At 36.7% G+C, this 20,873-nt stretch overlaps 1 protein-coding gene and 1 pseudogene across 1 annotated transcript in view; one reads left to right on the top strand and one right to left on the bottom strand.

The window, feature by feature from the left end:
- The window catches only part of SLC4A10 (solute carrier family 4 member 10), a 293,828-nt gene that overhangs the window by 210,378 nt on the left and 62,577 nt on the right, over positions 1-20,873 (top strand). The window lies entirely within an intron of this gene.
- LOC130858370 (ribulose-phosphate 3-epimerase-like) lies at positions 10,619-11,285 on the bottom strand (annotated as a pseudogene).

Below are 20,873 nucleotides of genomic sequence, written 5' to 3' on the forward strand. Positions count from 1 at the left end.
CAGAGTCACTAAACATCATTTTTGATGTAATTAACAGAAGAGCTTATTCCAAGAGCTTATTGCTTTCTCTAGTTTTTTTTTTTTTTTTTCCTTTTCTTTTTTGTAGTTTTAGGTTAAAATTATTTGGACTAAGTTTATCAGTAAAGGTGAAAAACAGGAAAGCGGGATTTTTCTCATTTTATCTTGACTTATTTATTTAGAATCTCTGCTTTTGACTTTTTAAGAGCATAAAATCTAAGCCAAAGCTCTCTTTGAGTCACTAAGGGTTGGTACAGAGATCTTTTTTCAAACTTCCTGTATAACTATGCAGCCTCTGAGAACTGTCTGCTGAAATTTCAAATATTAGAGGTGTGGACACAGGAAAGAATGATGATTTGATTGGTTATACATGATACCTGTGATGTATAAGTCTTTTAGGTTAAAAAACATATTTTTCATCTTTGGAACTGATTTATGGAAGAGGAATATTATTAACCATAAATAGGCCTGACAAGGAGGTATAGTGACTAACATTTACTTGTAGACCTGACTCTCCAAAAAAAAAAACCTCCTCTATGAGCTTGACATTTTTATCCCAAATTTCTTAATACTTTCAGAAAGTCACTGTTGAAATGTAAATACACTCCCAGGAATGGAGTTGCGCCATTGTCCTCACTAACACAGTACCAGCATGTTAGAAAGCAGAGACTATGGCCCTGAGAGAATGGTACACACAGCAAGCAAGGTGAATGGAGATGTGATATCAGCCTGGTGTCCAGGTTTACATGAGACTATGAGAAAATAGGAGTCTGGAAGTTGGGCAAGGGAGGTGGTGGTGGGATAATTGAGATGATATGAAGGCAGGGCTGCAGGATGTTTTGGGGGGAGTATCTTAAAGGAGAGGGGTCCTGAAAGGGGAAGCTGAGAAAGCCATACAGTAGATTACTTAATTTATTCTGGAGCCAGCTCACTCTTCTGGCTTTGCTAATGGAAGTGGCACAGAGTTGCATCTAGATGAAGCATATTATACAAAAAGAGCAGAAATTTCAGGGTCAAGAAGACCTGGATTCAAATCTAATCACTATGGCCTCGAATGAGTCATCAAACACTTAGTTTTCTCTACCTATAAAATGTAGAGATCAAACTATTAAACTAGAAAACAAAGTGCCTTCTGCCATGCATATAGTAGCTCTATGCATTTCATATCTATATGCATAAATATACAGTAGCTAGAGAAAGCATATATATGTATGTATATACACACATACTTACATTTATACATAGATGTAGTCATGCATCCACTACAGTGCTATTTTTCTCCCTTATTATGTTACTTCTGCAAGAAACTTGTCATATATTCTCTATTTTACATTTTAGTTTCCTTTTGTCATATGTAAGTTTACTTTTACCTAATTTTCACAATATTTGAATAATTTTCTTTTTTTAAAATTTGTTTATTTATTTATTTTTGTTGGCTGTGTTGGGTCTTCTTTGCTGCACACGGGCTTTCTGTAGTTGTGGAGAGCTGCGGCTACTCTTCGTTGTGGTGTGTGGGCTTCTCATTGTGGTGGCTTCTCTTGTTGCAGAGCACGGGCTCTAGACACACAGGCTTCAGTAGTTGCGGAGTGTGGGCTCATCATTAGTTGTGGCTCTCGGGGTCTAGAGCAGAGGCTCAGTAGTTGTGGCGCACAAGCTTAAGTTGCTCTGTGGCATGTGGGGTCTTCCCTGACCAGGGATCAAGCCCATGTCCCCTGCATTGGCAGGTGTATTCTTAACCACTGCACCACCTAGGAAGTCCCCAAGTAATTTTCTATTAAACTGTGGTGTTGGGCCTTTTTTTTTCTGATGAAAAATAGCAAAATAACCAACTTGGAGAATTGTAATCATTAGCTACCTGAGATGTATTGGCACTTGATAAAGCAGATTGAGACAATATATTACTAATCTACTTCACCAAGAAAGTAGATTAGTAATACATTGTACTGTTGCTCCTAATGAATGATGTTAACTGTTTTTTTTTCGGCAGCATTGCTAGCGATAGTCAACTATGCTATCATCATTTGAATTCATGACAAGGCTGGCTAAGGAGTTGAGGCAGTTCTTCTGTATGATCAGATGATTTAAGCCTGAACAGAACTTGTATGTATATACCAATACAAATATCTAAAATAATTATTTTGATTTCTGTAGCAGTTTAAATACTTTTTATGATTCTAAAAAGGAGACTTTAGGGAGCATATGCCAGTTTCAAAAACCAGGTACATGTTCACACGGCTCTAAGTTAGGGATCCCTGATCAATGAGTTGGACACCATCTGTCAGCAAGACCTTGAAGTTTTAGCGGGCAGATCTTGGAGCAGCTTTCCAAACCATTTGCTGCTTCCTCACTGCTACAAGCTTACTGAGCTGGGATTCTCAGTTGGGAAGTGAAGGCACGTAGCATTTTGTCTCTCCCTTCACCGTCTTCAGTTATACTTTAGTCTCCGAACCATCCCCAGAGATTTAAAAGCATCAGGAATATAAAAAATCTCTCCCTCACGAGGTTGGAGACCCCAGACTTGACCTTGAAAATATTTATTTTTACTTTTTTTCAAATTTTGATGATTTATGCAGAAAAAAATGGCAGATACCTGTTCTTTTTAAAAAATTTTTTTGCAATATTTGTTACATAACAAGAGTGTAAGAATAGTGGTTGATACGTATTTGTTTTCTGATTATAATTTGGAACACAATTGTAAATGTTTTAGTTTATGGATTAAATCTGTACCCTGTCATCTCTTAACCTATCAGATCTTTTTTGAAATAATAAAATACATATTACTGGAGTCAATATCCATAGTTCTAGAATATTCTTAGACATCTGGTTCTGTTATGGAATAAAGTTAGACTGGAAATAAGACAATGTTAAGTAAAAAAGCTTCCATGCGCTCCATTTTTTCAGGTGTACAACATAATGATTTAATGATATATATGTATGTTGTGAAATGACCACAATAAGTTTAAAAATGACATCGATCACCACACATAGTTAATATTTTTCTTGTGGTGAGAAGTTTTAAGCTCTTCTCCCTTAGCAACTTTCAAATATACAATATAGTATTGTTAACAATAGTCACCATGCTGTATATTACGTTCCCAGAACTTTTTTATCTTTTAATTAGAAGTTTGTACCTTTTGTTCACCTTTACCCATTTCACCTTTATTCTTGATGAATATTTGACTAGTTATAGAATTCTGGGTCGCCAAGTGTTTTCTTTCAGCCCACTAATGACCTCATTCCATTGCTTCCAATTTTAGCTCAGAAGTCAGTGTCAGTCCTACTGTTGCTCTTTGAAAATAGTCTTTCTTTCTAGAGGTCGTTAACATTTTCTCCTTATCTTTGGCTTTCTTCAGTTTCAGTATATTTGGGCATGACTTCCTTTTTTTTTTCTTCTTCTAGTTTTATTGAGATATAGTTGACATATAGCAACTGCAGAAGTTTAAGGTGTACAGCATGGTGGTTTGACTTACATACATCATGAAACGATTACCGCAATAAGTTAGTGAACATTCATCATCCTGTATAGATACCAGGTTAAAGAAATAGAACAAAAATATATTTCCTTGTGATGAGAACTCTTAGGACTTACTCTCTTAACAGCTTTCATGCATGATATCCAACAGTGTTAATTATATTTATTCTGTCGTACATTAAATCTGTGGTACCTATTTATCTCATAGCTGGAAGTTTGTACTTTTGATTGCCTTCATCCCTCACCCCCTGTCTCTGGTAACCACAAATCTGATCGCTTTTTCGTTCGTTCGTTAGTTTGTTTTGAAGTATAATTTACCTACAACTCTGTATTAGTTCCCGGTACACAACATAGCGATTTAATATTTGTGTACATTTCAGAGTGATCACCATGATAAGTCCAGTTACCATCTGTCACCATACAAAGATATTACATAATTATTGGCTATATTCCCCACACTGTACACTTCAAACCTGTGACTCATTTATTTTGTAACTGAAAGTTTGTACCTCTGAATCTGCCTCACCTATTTCTCTCCTCCACGCACTCTTCTCCCCTCTTGGCAACCTGCTGCCAAGAGTCTGTATCTCTGACTCTGTTTCTGTTTTATTCGTTCATTTGTTTCATTTTTTAGATTCCACATATAAATGAAATAATATAGTGTTTGTCTTTCTCTGTCTAACCTATTTCACTTAGCATAATACTCACTGGGTCCATTCATATTGTCACAAATGGCAAGATGTCATTGTTTTGTATAGCTAGTATTCCATTGTGTGTGTGTGTGTGTGTGTGTGTGTGTATACACACATCTTTTTTATCCATTCATCTATTAATCACCACTTAGGTTGCTTCCATATCTTGGCTTTTGTAAATAATGATGCAGTGAACATCAGTGTTTCATTTTAAATTAGTGTTTTCATTTTCTTTGAATAAATACCCAGAAGTAGAATTCCTCGGTCATATTGTACTTCTTTTTTTTTTCCATCTCATTACTTTAGTCATTTTGTCAAAATAATCTGAACATGTGTAAGTTCTTGATTTGTTATAAGAATGTGTGTCATAAAAGTCCCTGAGACATCCAAGAATGACTTGAAATGTATTCAATGCAATTATTCACCATACTAATTACCAAGGACTTGGCTCCCATCCCTAATATTTAAGGCATATGACTAAAAAAAAGATACATAATATAACATTTATAATTATATGTTATATAAATATATATATATTTATTAATGCTAAATTCAGAGTCTCCCTCTCCAGTGCCTGGTTTTTCTTCCAGTTTACTGATGCTGTGTATGAAGTCATTTCCAGAATGTAAGGAAGCCACTCAGGGAGGTAAATTAGTTATTTAAGCCCTAAAGGGCCAGTTAGTAGAATGATGGCAATGGAACTAGAAAGTCCCAAGAGAATATGTTGTCCAACCCCCTCATTTTGCAGTTCAAGTGACAGAGACTCAAAGGGTTTGTGACTTGCACAAGCATGGCTGGTTCTGCCACTGTTACTGTAACCTTAGGCAAGTCCTTAACCAGGTCTGGACTTCTGTTCCCTCCTCTGTAAAATGGACAGGTGATTGTCACAGCTAACATCTTCCGGGTCCTTCCTGTGTGTCCTACTCTGTCCTGAGTACTTAAGTGTCTTTTCTAATTCTCCCAACACCTCCATAAATTACGTATGATTACCTTCAATTAGAGATGAGAATATCAGAACCCAGACAGCTTAAATAATTTGCCTGAGATAAGACAATTAGGAAATGTTGCAAAGATGTTCTAGTAACCCAGGAATAACTGCCTCCAAAATTCTCAATTACAGTTCTTAAATCCCTTCTAAGAAAACTCCATCAGATAGGTTCTCAAATTCCTTATATTTCTAAAAGTCTAGAGCAGAGCTAACAAACTATGGTTTGCGGGCCAAATCCAGGCACCACCTTTGCTTACAGATGTAGTTCTATTTCTAACTTTTTGAGGAATCTCTACATTGTTTTCTATAGCGCTGTATCAGTTTACATTCCTGTCAGTAGAGCATGAGGGTTCCCTTTTCTCCACATTCTCACCAACACTTATTGGTTGTGTTTTTGGTAATAGCCATTCTTACAAATGTGAGGTGATATCTCACTGTGGTGTTAATTTGCATTGCTCTGGTGATGTTGAGCAACTTTTCATGTGCCTGCTGGCCATCTGTACGTCTTCTTTGAAAAAACTATCTATTCATGTGCTCTGCCCATTTTTTGGTTGGGTTGCTTGTTTATTTGATGTTGAGTTGTATGAGTTCTTTGTATATTTTGGATATTAATCCCTTATTGGATATATCATTTGCAAATATCTTTTTCCATTCAGTAGGTGAGCTTTTCATTTTGTTGATAATTCCTTTGCTGTGCAAAAGTTTTCTTTAGTTTGATGTAGTCCCATGTGTTTATTTTTGTTTTTGTGTCCCTTGCCTGAAAAGACCCATCCAAAAAATTTGCTATGACCAATATCTAAGAGGGTACTACCTATGTTTCCTCCTAGAATTTTTATGATTTCAGGTCTTACATATAAGTCTTTAATGCATTTTGAGTTTTTTTTTTACATGATGTCAGAAAGTAGCCCAGTTTGATTCTTTTGCATGTATCTGTCCAGTTTTCCCAGCACCATTACTGAAGAGGCTGTCTTTTCCCCGTTGTATATTCTTGCCTCCTTTGTAACAGATTTATTGCCCATATAAGTGTGGGTTTATTTCTGGCCTTTCTACTCTGTTCCATTGATCTATGTTTCTGTTTTTGTGCCAGTACCATACCATTTTGATTACTGTAGCTTTGCAGTATAGTTTGAAATCAGGAAGCGTGATACCTCTAGTTTTGTTCTTTTTTCATGAGACTATTTTAGCTATTCAGAGTCTTTTATGTTTCCATAAAAATTTTAGAATTATCTGTTCTAGTTCTGTGAAAAATTCCATTGGTGTTTTGATAGAGATTACATTAAATCTGTATATTGTCTTGGATAGTATGGTCTTTTTTTAACAATTTTACTTTTTCCAATTCATGAACCTAGTACATATTTTCATCTTTTTTGAGTTGTCTTCAGTTTCTTTATTCAGTGTCTTATAGTTTTCTGAGTGTAGGTCTTTTACCTCCTCAGTTAGATTTATTCCCAGGTATTTAATTTTTTTGATGCAACTGGAAATGGGATTATTTTCTTAATTTCTCTTTCTGATAGTTCTCATTGTTAGTTTATAGTAATGCCACAGATTTCTGTATATTAATTTTGCATCTTGTAACTTTACCAAGTTCATCAATGAGTTCTAGCAGTTCTTTCATGGTGTCTTTAGAATTTTCTATGTATAGTGCCATCTTGCACTATACATAGAAAAAAATCACTGAATAATCTGCCCCAAACTTGTCATCTGCAAACAGTGACAGTTTCATTTGTTCCTTTCCAATTTGGGCTGCTTTAATTTCTTTTTCTGTCTGGTTGCTGTGGTTAAGACTCCTAATACTACGTTGAATAAAAGTGGCAAGAGTGGGCATTTTTTTTTTTTTAATTTATGTTTTTTAAGCTCTTTATTGGAAAATAATTGATTTACACTCTTGTACCAGCTTTTGAGGAACACCAAAGTGAATCAGCTGTACTTATACATATATCCCCATATCCCCTCCCTCCCATGACTCCCTCCCACTCTCCCTGTCCTGGCCCTCTAAGGCATCACCCATCATCGAGTTGATCTCCCTTTGTTATACAGCAACTTCCCACTAGCTATCTGTTTTACAGTTGGTAGTGTATATATGTCTATGCTACTCTCTCATTTCGTCCCAGCTTCCCCTTCGCCCCTGACCCCCCAACCCCATGTCCCCCAGTCCATTCTCTGCATCAACATCCTTATTCTTGCCCTGTCACTGGATTCACCAGTACCATTTTTTTTTTCTTAGATTCCGTATATGAGTTAGCATACAGTATTTGTTTTTCTCTTTCTGGCTTACTTCACTCTGTATGACAGACTCTAGGTCTATCCACATCATTACATATAGCTCCATTTCATTCCTTTTTATGGTTGAGTGATATTCCATTGTATATATATGCCACATCTTCTTTATCCATTCATCTGCCGATGGGCATTTAGGTGGCTTCCATGTCCTGGCTGTTGTAAATAGCACTGCAATGAACATTACAGGATATGTTTCTTTTGGGATTCTGGTTTTCTCTGGATATATGCCCAGTAGTGGGATTACTGGATCATATGGTAGTTCTATTTGTAGTTTTTTAGGGAACCTCCAAACTGTTTTCCATAGTGGCTGTACCAACTTACATTCCCACCAACAGTGCAGGAGAGTTCCCTTTTCTCCACACCCTCTCCAACAATTATTGTTTCTAGATTTTGTGATGATGGCCATTCTGACTGGTGTGAGGTGATACCTCATTGTGGCTTTGACTTGCCTTTCTCTACTGATTAGTGAGGTTGAGCATCTTTTCATGTGTTTGTTGGCCATCTGTATGTCTTCTTTGGAGAAATGTCTACTTAGGTCTTCTGCCCATTTGTGGATTGGGTTGTTTGCTCTTTTGGTATTAAGCTGCATGAGCTGCTTGTGTATTTTGGAGATTAATCTTTGTCTGTTGCTTCGTTGGCAAGTATTTTTTCCCATTCTGAGGGTTGTCTTCTTGTCTTGTCTATGGTTTCTTTCGCTGTGCAAAAGCTTTGTCTCATTAGGTCCCATTTGTTTATACTTTTGTTTCCATGATTCTAGGAGATGGGTCAAACAGGATCTTGCTTTGATGTATGTCATAGAGTGTTCTGCCTATGTTTTCCTCGAGGTGTTTTATAGTGTCTGGCCTTCTATGTAGGTCTTTAATCCATTTTGAGTTTATTTTTGTGTATGGTGTTAGGAAGTGTTCTAATGTCACTCTTTTACATGTTGCTGTCCAATTTTCCCAGCACCACTTATTGAAGAGGCTGTCTTTTTTCCATTGTATTTTCTTGCCTCCTTTGTCAAAGATAATGTGCCCATGTGTGCTTGGGTTTACCTCTGGGTTCTCTATTTTGTTCCATTGATCTTCCTTTCTATTTTTGTGCCAGTACCATACTGTCTTGATCACTGTGGCCTTGTAGTATAGTTTGAAGTCAGGAAGCCTGATTCCACCAACTCCATCTTTCTTTCTCACGATTGCTTTGGCTATTCAGGGTCTTTTGCATTTCCATACAAATCGTAAGATTTCTTGTTTTAGTTCTGTGAAAAGTGCCATTGGTAATTTGATAGGGATTGCGTTGAATCTGTAAATTGCTTTGGGTAGTACAGTCATTTTCACTATGTTGATTCTTGCAATCCAAGAACATGGTATGTCTCTCCATCTGTTTGTATCATCTTTGATTTCTTTCATCAGTGTCATATTGTTTTCTGCATACAGCTCTTTTGCCTTCTTAGGTTTATTTATTTATTTTTAAAATTTTTATTGGAGTATAGTTGCTTTACAATGTTGTGTTAGTTTCTACTGTACAGCAAGGTGAATCAGCTATGCATATACATATATCCTCTCTTTTTTAAATTTCCTTCCCATTTAGGTCACCACAGAGCATTGATTAGAGTTCCCTGTGCTATATGGTAGGTTCTCTTTAGTTTTCTATTTTATACAAAGTAGCAATAGTGTATATATGTCAGTCCCAATCTCCCAATTCACCCCCACCCCCACCCCTTGGTATCCATATGTTTGTTTTCTACATCCATGTCTCTCTTTCTGCTTTGTAAATAATATTGTCTATACCAATTTTTTCAGATTCTTCTCATATGCACTACTATACAATATTTATTTTTCTCTTTCTGTCTTACTTCAAGGATTGGGCATTCTTGTCTTATTTCTGATCTCAGAGGAAATGCTTTCAACTTTTCATCATTGAATATGATGTTAGTTGTGGGCTTGTCACATAGTCTTTATTTTGTTAGGGTGTGTTTCCTGTGGGTTTCATTTAAGAAGCCCTTATGGACCAGAAATCCTATGTCCTACCAGAAGCTTTCTATGGTATCAGTCTGCTACTGAGCTTTACTTTCTTATTTTTAAAGGGGGACAAAAATACCTGTCTTAGCAGTCATAAGAATGATTTGTAAATGTAATGAGATTATATCAAAGTACTTTATAACTCATAACATAAACTTACATACTGATAGGTATTTTGTATTGAGCATCTACTAAATTCTAGGAATAGTATTGGAAGCTTTACGTATGTTATGGTATCTCTTTTAAGGCTCACCATGATCCTGCACAATTGTTATAATTATATTTGATGTATAATGAGTTAACAGAAGCTCAAGGAGGTTGTATGATTTTTCCAAGGTCAGATAGGCCAAAAGGGACAAAGTCAAGATTCAGCTCAATATTACTTCCAAATAGAGACTTGACTTTTCTTTGTACTCAGAACTAAGGCTACAGCATCATTTAATGTCCTTAAAAATGGTAGGTGGCATTAAGAAAGGAGGAAAAAATCACTGAATAATCTGCCCCTTCAGCAAAGCTGGCAAAGAAAACACCCTGATAAAATCAGTGCTTATATTTTAGAACAGACCACCTGAAAACCCCCGGGCTTCAGAATTTTGAAAATAATTTTTATGTATTGACTGTAAAGTAAAAAGAGAAAAAACAGATGTTTTAGATGCAAAAGGAATATGGTATGCCAACCAGATTCAAGTTTATATTTTTCATTAGCTTTATTCTGCTCATATTATCAAATCACAAATGATGAAACAGGAAAAACATAAGGGCTTCGTTTGCTTTTGGATAACAGATGGGAAACAACAGAAAATTCTTTTCAGCAATGCAGAAAAATAATTTTCTTCCTAATAGCTAATATGCGTTCTTTAGACATTAAGATACATTTCTGTTTATAATCTTAAGACAGCTATATTTTTACTCTTTATAAAAATAAAATCTCCCAATAAAAAACAGGGTATTTCAGTACCCTAATTTTTAAATTCCATCGTTAAAAATGTAGGTATGCATCTCAATTTCTAACCTCTTAGAACTTCTTGCACAATAGGTTTTAATCATTGGAGTGCATAATTGCTCAGAAAAGCAGTACCACTTCATGCAGTATGGTTTGGTAGTCAACATTCTTGTTTTCCAATAAACAGGAAATTTCATGAATAGAAACATTGGGCTCCTTGAGATTTCACCAATGAAGAGATTATTTCTGAGCAGCTTCTGAACAAATATATCTTAACAGTTTGATCACAGATCTGGAGGTCTTCTTTCTTTATAATAGCACTGCCAGACACAATCATGTTAGCCACTGTGTTTGCACAGTTATGGAGAGTGTCATGATCTACTTCACCATTAACCTCTCTGCCAAAAGACAGCAATCAGACCCTTAATCAATGAAACTTTGGCATCATATCTTCCATGAATTTCTGCCCTCAAAACCGAGGTTCAACTGGCATAACCAAGGTCATATTTATCTGACTTAGCCCATGATGCCAAATACTCAACTGTCGTTCCTAGTTTGATGGCAAGTCCAACCATTATCTCATTCTCCCAAATGTCTTTAATTAAAGCCCCTGGGTTCTCATATATATGGATTGATTCCTACTGAAGCCATTGGCTTTACCCACTGTTCCAGCCTGGAAACCATCCTATGCATGTCAAGAAAAGGATCCTGTCTTAGCTGCTTTTGGATACTATACCATAGGGTGACCAAAAGTGATGTTACAAATAAAATACCCATCTGTTGTATCCATGTGCAGATAATTGGCCCCAGAGGCCAGCGTCTAGAGGTACTCATCCCCTGAATTGGCCAGGTTGCTGTTGATGGATGGGCTGGTCTTACAGCTGGACACCATGGTACTGGTTTTCAAGAGCCAACTTACATGAGTCCTCCAGCAAGATGAAGCCTTTATCCTGATTTCTTCTTTTTCTTTTTTAAAATGTGCTAGTACTTTAATCATTGAAGTGACTAAATTTTTATTTGAAATAATTATTAATTTTTCCCAGTGTAAATCAATGTAAAGGTATGAGTTATAGCTTTAAAGAATTTATTTTACAATCAGTCAGCTCTTAAGTTTTACTTGCCTATTATTCAAATGAGTCTGAAATAGAAATTTGCTTGGTTGTTGTTGTTTGCGTAGAGTAAGTTAACAGAAGTGCTGGCTAATTTAGTGATTTTGCTAAAATATGCAGATAAATAACTTCAAATATCCATTGATGTGCCCTTTGTTAGTGATATAAATGGGATCAAATGGCTAATAAATGTTTTTGTTTCCAACTTTCTTTCAAATAAAATTCTGTCATTTGAAATAAAATTCCTTTCAAATAAAATTCTGTTATGTGTATGCATATATATATACGTTAGATGTATGCTTAATGTATACATCTACTATAATGCTAGTTCTCTCTTATCATATTACTCCTGTAAGAAATTTAACATATTTTCTTCGTTTTGTATTTTAGCTTCCTTTTGTCATCAATAAATCTACGAAATTTTCAGAATATAAAAATATTTTCCTAAATGTTTTCCCTTCAAGCTCCTATGGTGTTGGGCCTTTTTTTTTTTTTTTTTTTTTTTTTTTTTTTGAGGTAAAGTAACAGAAAGGTTCATTTGGAGGAATTTCCTATCATGGGAATACACTACCCCTTACTAGTGAGCTGCCTTACAGACAGACATTGACAAGTTCATGTACGTATGAGCAGAACAGTAGCAAGACATTTGTAGGCATGCAAGCCTTGCTTTTTCACCTAATGCTTTTACATCTAATCCTGGCACAACTGTAAAATGGAGCCAGAGATTCAGGACAAGATATTGTAGACACAATGGACAGTTTTTGGAGGCTACCATAGGTGTAATCTCTAAGCTTCCATTTAGAGGAGGATTCAAGATTCGTGTGGATACTTTAGGTCTTACTTTTTTTTTAAGCAATGTCATCTTAGACAGACTACAGACATGCTACCTGGAGCTCTATTGTTAACTTTTTGTCCCTAGGCCAGTGTCTTGGTATCTTTGTTAAATGTGGAAAGGTTATTCATATTAGAATTTGTCCTTGGATCCCAACCAGGGACTCAGAAATCATGTCTTGGAGTGACATGCGTGATAACGTAGATTAGGCATCTGTGGTAGCTCACCTGATCTGCCTCCTGCACCTCCCTTCCACAGTTCTCTACTATGTCCACCGACTCTTCTTGCAAGACCTCTCAGTCTTTCCTTTAATGTCGTTCCTTGAGACCTTGAGCTGCAATTGATCTAGATATGCCTAGATCTGACCCTCTCAATTAATGATATGGACTGTAAATGAGGGCTGCATAACCAACATTAATTATAAAAACCACAACAACAATGGTATAAAAAAAATCTTTCAAAAAATCCTTCAAAGTCTTCCTAGGGTTCTCATTTTAACATTCAGAATACTTACTAGGACCCTCAATGCTCAGTCCACTCAGTCTGCGCCTTGCTTATCTCACAGTCCCACCCCCTCACCTCTTCCCCTTCTGTTTCAGCTACACTAACCTTTCTGAGCATGTGTGCTTCCTGGCTCAGGCTTTTCTGCCTGCTTTTTGCTCACTCTGGTCTACCACCCCCACCACTGTGCCCACACCATTTCTTACTAACTATTGTTTGTCTCTTAGATCTCAGCTTAAACCTTGTTTCCTTCAACTTTTCTTTAAGCACCCAGACTTGAGGTGTGGCTCCCCTTTTATTTACCTTTCTAGCAACTTAGACTTCTTTATGGTACATTTCACAAATGTATTTATATCATTAGGTAATTGACTGTGTAGTATTTCTTTTCTGTGTTTAAAGAAAACCACTAGGATCATGTCTCTTATTTAATACTGCACTTAGCATAGTGTCTTGCATGACACTCATTAACTTTTTATTGAATTAATTAGGCTTTGTGAGTAATGACTAAGCTTTCAATGAATCTTTTTTTCTGTTATTACACATATAGAACAAAACATACTATAACCTTGGTTCCCCCAAAACATAGCCTAAGTCAGAGGCTTCCTTGAAGGTTAATTGATCTTAAGGAGCAGGAGTGAAGAACAGTGACAGAGTAATTGCTGTGGACTGAATCATGTCCCTTCAAAATTTATATTTTAAAGCCCTAACTCCCATTGTGACTGTATTTGGAGATAGTGTCTCAGAAGGTACTCAAGGTTAAATGAGGTCATAAGAGTAGGGCCCAAATCTGATTAATTGTGTCTTTGTAAGGAAGGGGGTAGCTCTCTCATTAATGTATTCAACTAAACCAGAGGACTGAGGGTGGTAAACACAGTGAAAGTGTTGTAAAACCAGCCAAGCAACGCAGACTTTTTGAAGTACCTGACTAGCAAAATGGGATCGCTATGAAGTTCAAGAGGAGTTCTCTAGGTGAGGATAATCTTTTCCAAAAGAACTTTAGCCACAGAAGAGGCAGTAACTTGTCTGCAAGGGAAAGCTTCAGTCCAGTGTGAAAACATACAGACTGTGACTAAAACATACTTATATTCATGAGACAGAGGAAATTGTGTGACTCCATTTGCCAGACATAGAATTGTCCATTAGGCAGTATAAAATGTCCAGGAGCAGTAAAAACAGGCTCCCCTGGATTGTATCTCAGACAAGAAGGGCAAGTAAAGTCGGCACTTTTTGTGGCTTTGTTGATGTTTCCCTACCAACATTGATTCATGAAGGCTATCATTTTGTCAGTAGACCAAGGATTTAATGCATGTACAGTGGTGTGGAGTGGGAATTTTAGGGTCTACAGCAGGGCTAGGTTGTCATTTGGTCCAAACCGGAACTTTCTCTTTTTATCAAACCAACAATTCTTGAATTTCTAAACTTGTTTTTCCTTTTCTGAGGTCAATTGTTGGGCTTTTCTAGCCAGTTTTTCTAAGTTATCATTTGGCGAAATATCCCTTTGGACCATGAAAAGGTTTGGCTGCTGTTGGTTCCCATAAGGGCAGCATTCCCTGTAAAAATGTAAGCAATGTAATTTCCATTAGCTTTCAAAGAATCAAGTTTAGGATGACCCAGAAGAGTGATAATAGCTAAAGTGGCAGATAAAACCAATGCATCCAATAGTGCCTGAACATCGGGGCCATTTTAAACTTTATTTCCACTGTAAGTAAGGAAGCCATATTGTTCTATAATATTAAAAAATCGTGAACTACTCTGAAAGCACATCTACTATCAGTATAAATATTGTCAGTTTTGCCCTTGGCTAAAGTACGAGCCTGTGTAAGAGTGTATAATTCAGCTTTTTGGACCAAAGTAGTCAGAGGAAAAGATACTCCCTCAACAATATCAAAGGCAGTACAGTAGCATAGCCAGCACAATATCTGCCATTTTTACCTTTAAAATAAGAACCATCAGTGAACCATGAGAGGTTAGCATTACCAGAATGAATTTCCTGCAGATCATCACGAGAAGTCAGGAGGTGATTCATCAGCATTAAGCAGTCGTGAGAGACTTCATCAGTGACAGAGAAGAAAAGAGTAGCAGGGTTCAGTTATTACAACATAAAAGAGGACAAGTTAATAAAAGGAATTCATAGGAGATGAGGCAGCCAACTGAGAAGTGTTGAGTGGATTGAGAATTCAGGAGGGCTTCTACTGCATGAGGTGCAAAACCTGTTAAAGGGGATCCCACAACATTCTTCTCACTGACCTTAACCAAAAGGGCAGTGTCAATAATGGCTATAAGGCAAGGGGAATGTCCTCTTGCCACATGATCCAGCTACTACATAAGGTACCCAATGGGTCAGTGGTGGTCCCTGTGTTTTTATTTACTTACTTACTTACTTACTTCATTTATTTATCTATCTATCTATCTATCTATCTATCTATCTATCTATCTATTTATTTATTTATTTATTATCTATTTCTTTAAGTTCTTTATTGGAAAATAATTGCTTTACACTCTTGTACCAGCTTTTGAGGAACACCAAAGTGAATCAACTGTACTTATACATATATCCCCATATCCCCTCCCTCCCATGACTCCTTCCCACTCTCCCTGTCCTGGCCCTCTAAGGCATCACCCATTATCGAGTTGATCTCCCTTTGTTATACAGCAACTTCCCACTAGCTATCTATTTTACAGTTGGTAGTGTATATATGTCTATGCTACTCTCTCAGTTCATCCCAGCTTCCCCTTCACCCCCCGCTCCCCCAGCCCTGTGTCCCCCAGTCCATTCTCTGCATCTGCATCCTTATTCTTGCCCTGTCACTGGATTCACCAGTACCTTTTTTTTTTCTTTTTAGATTCCGTATATGAGTTAGCATACAGTATTTGTTTTTCTCTTTCTGGCTTACTTCACTCTGTATGACAGACTCTAGGTCTATCCACATCATTACATGTAGCTCCATTTCATTCCTTTTTATAGCTGAGTGATATTCCATTGTATATATATGCCACATCTTCTTTATCCATTCATCTGCCGATGGGCATTTAGGTTGCTTCCATGTCCTGGCTATTGTAAATAGTGCTTCAATGAACATGATGGTACATGTTTCTTTTGGGATTCTGGTTTTCTCTGGATATATGCCCAGTAGTGGGATTACTGGATCATATGGTAGTTCTATTTGTAGTTTTTTAGGGAACCTCCAAACTGTTTTCCATAGTGGCTGTACCAACTTACATTCCCACCAACAGTGCAGGAGAGTTCCCTTTTCTCCACACCCTCTCCAACAATTATTGTTTCTAGATTTTGTGATGATGGCCATTCTGACTGGTGTGAGGTGATACCTCATTGTGGCTTTGACTTGCCTTTCTCTACTGATTAGTGAGGTTGAGCATCTTTTCATGTGTTTGTTGGCCATCTGTATGTCTTCTTTGGAGAAATGTCTACTTAGGTCTTCTGCCCATTTGTGGATTGGGTTGTTTGCTCTTTTGGTATTAAGCTGCATGAGCTGCTTGTGTATTTTGGAGATTAATCTTTGTCCGTTGCTTCGTTGGCAAGTATTTTTTCCCATTCTGAGGGTTGTCTTCTTGTCTTGTCTATGGTTTCTTTCGCTGTGCAAAAGCTTTTAAGTTTCATTAGGTCCCATTTGTTTATACTTTTGTTTCCATGATTCTAGGAGATGGGTCAAACAGGATCTTGCTTTGATGTATGTCATAGAGTGTTCTGCCTGTTTTCCTCGAGGTGTTTTGTAGTGTCTGGCCTTCCATGTAGGTCTTTAATCCATTTTGAGTTTATTTTTGTGTATGGTGTTAGGAAGTGTTCTAATGTCACTCTTTTACATGTTGCTGTCCAATTTTCCCAGCACCACTTATTGAAGAGGCTGTCTTTTTTCCATTGTATTTTCTTGCCTCCTTTGTCAAAGATAATGTGCCCATGTGTGCTTGGGTTTACCTCTGGGTTCTCTATTTTGTTCCATTGATCTTCCTTTCTATTTTTGTGCCAGTACCATACTGTCTTGATCACTGTGGCCTTGTAGTATAGTTTGAAGTCAGGAAGCCTGATTCCACCAACTCCATCTTTCTTTCTCACGATTGCTTTGGCTATTCAGGGTCTTTTGCATTTCCATACAAATCGTAAGATTTCTTGTTTTAGTTCTGTGAAAAGTGCCATTGGTAATTTGATAGGGATTGTGTTGAATCTGTAAATTGCTTTGGGTAGTACAGTCATTTTCACTATGTTGATTCTTGCAATCCAAGAACATGGTATGTCTCTCCATCTGTTTGTATCATCTTTGATTTCTTTCATCAGTGTCTTATTATTTTCTGCATACAGCTCTTTTACCTCCTCAGGCAGGCTTATTCTTAGGTATTTTATTCTTTTCATTACAGTAGTAAATGGGAGAGTTTTCTTAATTTCTCTTTCTGCTTTTTTGTTGTTAGTGTATAGGAATGCAAGATTTCTGTGCATTAATTTTGTATCCTGCTACTTTTCTAAATTCATCAGTTAGTGCTAGCAGTTTTATGGTAGAGTCTTTTGGGTTTTCTATGTATAATATCATGTCATCTGCAAAGAGTAACAAATTTACTTCTTCTTTTCCAATATGGATTCCTTTTATTTCTTTTTCTTCTCTGATTGCTATGGCTAAAACTTCCAAAACTATGTTTAATACTAATGGTGAGAGTGGACACCCTTGTCTTGTTCCTGTTCTTAGAGGGAATTCTTTCAGTTTTTCACCAATTTTGAATGATGTTGGCTTTTGGTTTCTCATATATGGCTTTTATTATGTTGAGGTAATTTCCTTCTAGGCCCATTTTCTGGAGAGTTTTTTATCATAAATGGATGTTGAATTATGTCAAAAGCTTTTTTGCATCTATTGAGATGATCATATGGTTATTATCCTTCAAGTTGTTGATATGATGTATCACATTGATTGATTTGTGCATATTGAAAAATCTTTGCATCCCAGGATAAACCCCACTTGATCATGGTGTATGATCTTTTTAATTTGCTGTTGGATTCTGTTAGCTAGTATTTTTTGAGGATTTTTGCATCTATATTCAACAGTGATATTGGCCTGTAATTTTCTTTTTTTGTGACATCTTTGCCTGGTTTTCATATTAGGGTGATGGTGGCCTTGTAGAATGAGTTTGGGAGTGTTCCTGCTTCTGCTGTATTTTGGAAGAGTTTGAGAAGGATAGGTGTTAGCTCTTTTCTAAATGTTTGATAGAATTCGCCTGTGAATCCCTCTGGCCCTGGGCTTTTGTTTGTTAGGAGATTTTTAATCACAGTCTCACTTTCCGTACTTGTGATTGGCCTGTTCATATTTTCTATTTCTTCCTGCTTCAGTCTTGGAAGACTTAATTTTTCTAAGAATTTATCCATTTGTTCCAGGTTATCCGATTTATTGGCATATAGTTGCTTGTAGTAGTCTCTCATGATCTGTTGTATTTCTGAGGTGTCCGTTGTTACTTCTCCTTTTTCATTTCTAATTCTGTTGATATGCCTCTTCTCCTTTTCTTCCTGATGAGTCTTGCTAATGGTTTATCAATTTTATTTATCTTCTCAAAGAACCAACTTTTAGTTTTATTAATCTTTGCTATTGTTTCCTTCCTTTCTTTTTCATTTATTTCTGATCTGATCTTTATGATTTCTTTCCTTCTGCTCACTTTGGGGTTTCTTTGTTCTTCTTTCTCTAATTGTTTTAGGTGTAAGTTTAGGTTGTTTATTCGATATTTTTCTCATTTCTTGAGGTAGGACTGTATTGCTATAAATTTCCCTCTTAGAACTGCTTTTGCTGTGTCCCATAGGTTTTGGGTTGTTCTGTTTTCATTTTCATTTGTTTCTATTTATTTTTTTATTTCCTCTTTGATTTCTTTAGTGATTTCTTGGTTTTTTTAATAGCATACTGTTTAGCCTCCATGTGTTTGTATTTTTTGCAGTTTTTTTCCTGTAATTAATATCTAGTCTCATGGCGTTGTGGCTGGAGAAGACACTTGATATGATTTCCGTTTTCTTGAATTTACCGAGACTTAATTTATGACCCAAGATGTGATCTATCCTGGAAAATGTTCCATGTGCACTTGAGAAGAAAGTGTATTCTGTAGTTTTTGGATGGAATGTCCTATTAATATCAATTTAGTCAAGGTGGTCTAATGTGTCACTTAAAGCTTGTGTGTCCTTATTTATTTTCTGTTTGGATGATCTGTCCATTGATGTAAGTGGGGTGTTCAAGTCTCCTACCATTATTGTGTTACTGTCGATGTCCTCTTTTATGGCTGTTAGCATTTGCCTTATGTATTGAGGTGCTCCTATGTTGGGTGCATAGATATTTACAATTGTTATATGTTCTTCTTTGATGGATCCCTTGATCATTATGTAGTGTCCTTCCTTGTCTCTTGTAATAGTCTTTACTTTAAAGTCTAATGTGTTTGATATGAGTATTGCTACTCCAACTTTCTTTTGACTTCCATTTACATGGAATATCTTTTTCCATCCCTTTACTTTCAGTCTATATGTGTCCCTTGGCCTGAAGTGGGTTTCTTGTAGACAGCATATAGAAGGGTCTTGTTTTTGTATCCATTCAGCCAGTCTGTGTCTTTTGGTGGGAGCATTTAATCCATTTACATTTAAGGTGATTATTGACATGTGTGTTCCTATTACCATTTTCTTAATTGTTTTGGGTTTGTTTTTGTAGGTCTTTTCCTTCTCTTGTGTTTCCTACTTAGAAAAGTTCCTTTAGCAATTGTTGTAAGGCTGGTTTGGTGGTGCTGAATTCTCTTAACTTTTGGTTTTCTGCAAAGCTTTTGATTTCTCCATCAAATCTGAATGAGATTCTTGCTGAGTAGAGGATTCTTGGCTGTAGGTTTTTCTCTTTCAGGACTTTCAGTATATCCTGCCATTCCATTCTGGCCTGCAGAGTTTCTGCAGAAAGAACAGCTGTTATCCTTATGGGTTTTCCCTTATATGTTATTTGCTGCTTTTCTCTTGCTGCTTTTAATATTTTTTCTTTGTCTTTAATTGTCATTAGTTTGATTAATATGTGCCTCAGTGTATTTCTCCTTGGGTTTATTCTGTATGGGACTCTCTGCACTTCTTGGATTTGATTAATTATTTCCTTTCCCATGTTGGGGAAGTTTTCCACTATAACCTCTTCAAATATTTTCTCACACCCTTTCTTTTTTTCTTCTTCTTCTGGGATGCCTATGATTCAAATGCTGGTGTGCTTAAGGTTGTCACCAAGGTCTCTGAGACTGTCTTCTAATCTTTTTATTCTTTTTTCCCTTTCCTGCTCTGTGGCAGTTATTTCCCCCATTCTATCTTCAAACTCACTTACTCTTTCTTCTGCCTCAGTTATTCTGCTGTTTATACCATCTAGAGTATTTTTAATTTCAGTTATTTTGTTGTCCATTACTCTTTGTTTGCTCTTTAGTTCTTCTGAGTCCTTATTAACTGTTTCTTGTATTTTCTGTGTTTTGTTATCGAGATTTTGGATCATTTTTACTATCATTTCTCTGAATTCTTTTTCAGGCAATTTTCCTATTTCCTCTTCATTTATTTGGTCTTGTGGGGTTTCTTCCTGCTCCTTTGCCTGCATGGTGTTTTTTTCTTTTCTCATTTTGTCTAATTTATAGGATTTGCTGTCTCCTTTCCCTATGCTGCCTAGTTGTAATTCCTCTTGTTGCCTCCCTCTGCCCCCTGTGGTGGGGTTTGTCCAGTGTCTTGAGTAGGCTTCCTGGTGGGGGGTGGGGTGGTGTCTGCTTTCTAGTGTGTGGCTTTGTGTCTTTTCTCTCTGATGAGCAGGGCTGTGTCAGGTGGTGTGTTTTAGGGTATCTGTGAGGTTAACATGGTTTTAAGTAGTCTGTGTGCTAATGGGTGGGTTTGTGTTCCTGTCTTGTTTGTAGTTTGGTGTGAGATGTCTGGCACTGGCAGTTGCAGACAGTTGGATGAAGCTGAGTCTTAGACTCTAATACGAGGCTCTGTGAGAGTTCTCTGCAGTTAATCTTCCCTATATCTGAGGACTCTCTAGTAGTCTAGCATCCTGGATTCAGTGCTCCC

Source organism: Hippopotamus amphibius, chromosome 8 (genome assembly GCF_030028045.1).
Source record: "Hippopotamus amphibius kiboko isolate mHipAmp2 chromosome 8, mHipAmp2.hap2, whole genome shotgun sequence".
Classification (NCBI taxonomy): domain Eukaryota; kingdom Metazoa; phylum Chordata; class Mammalia; order Artiodactyla; family Hippopotamidae; genus Hippopotamus; species Hippopotamus amphibius.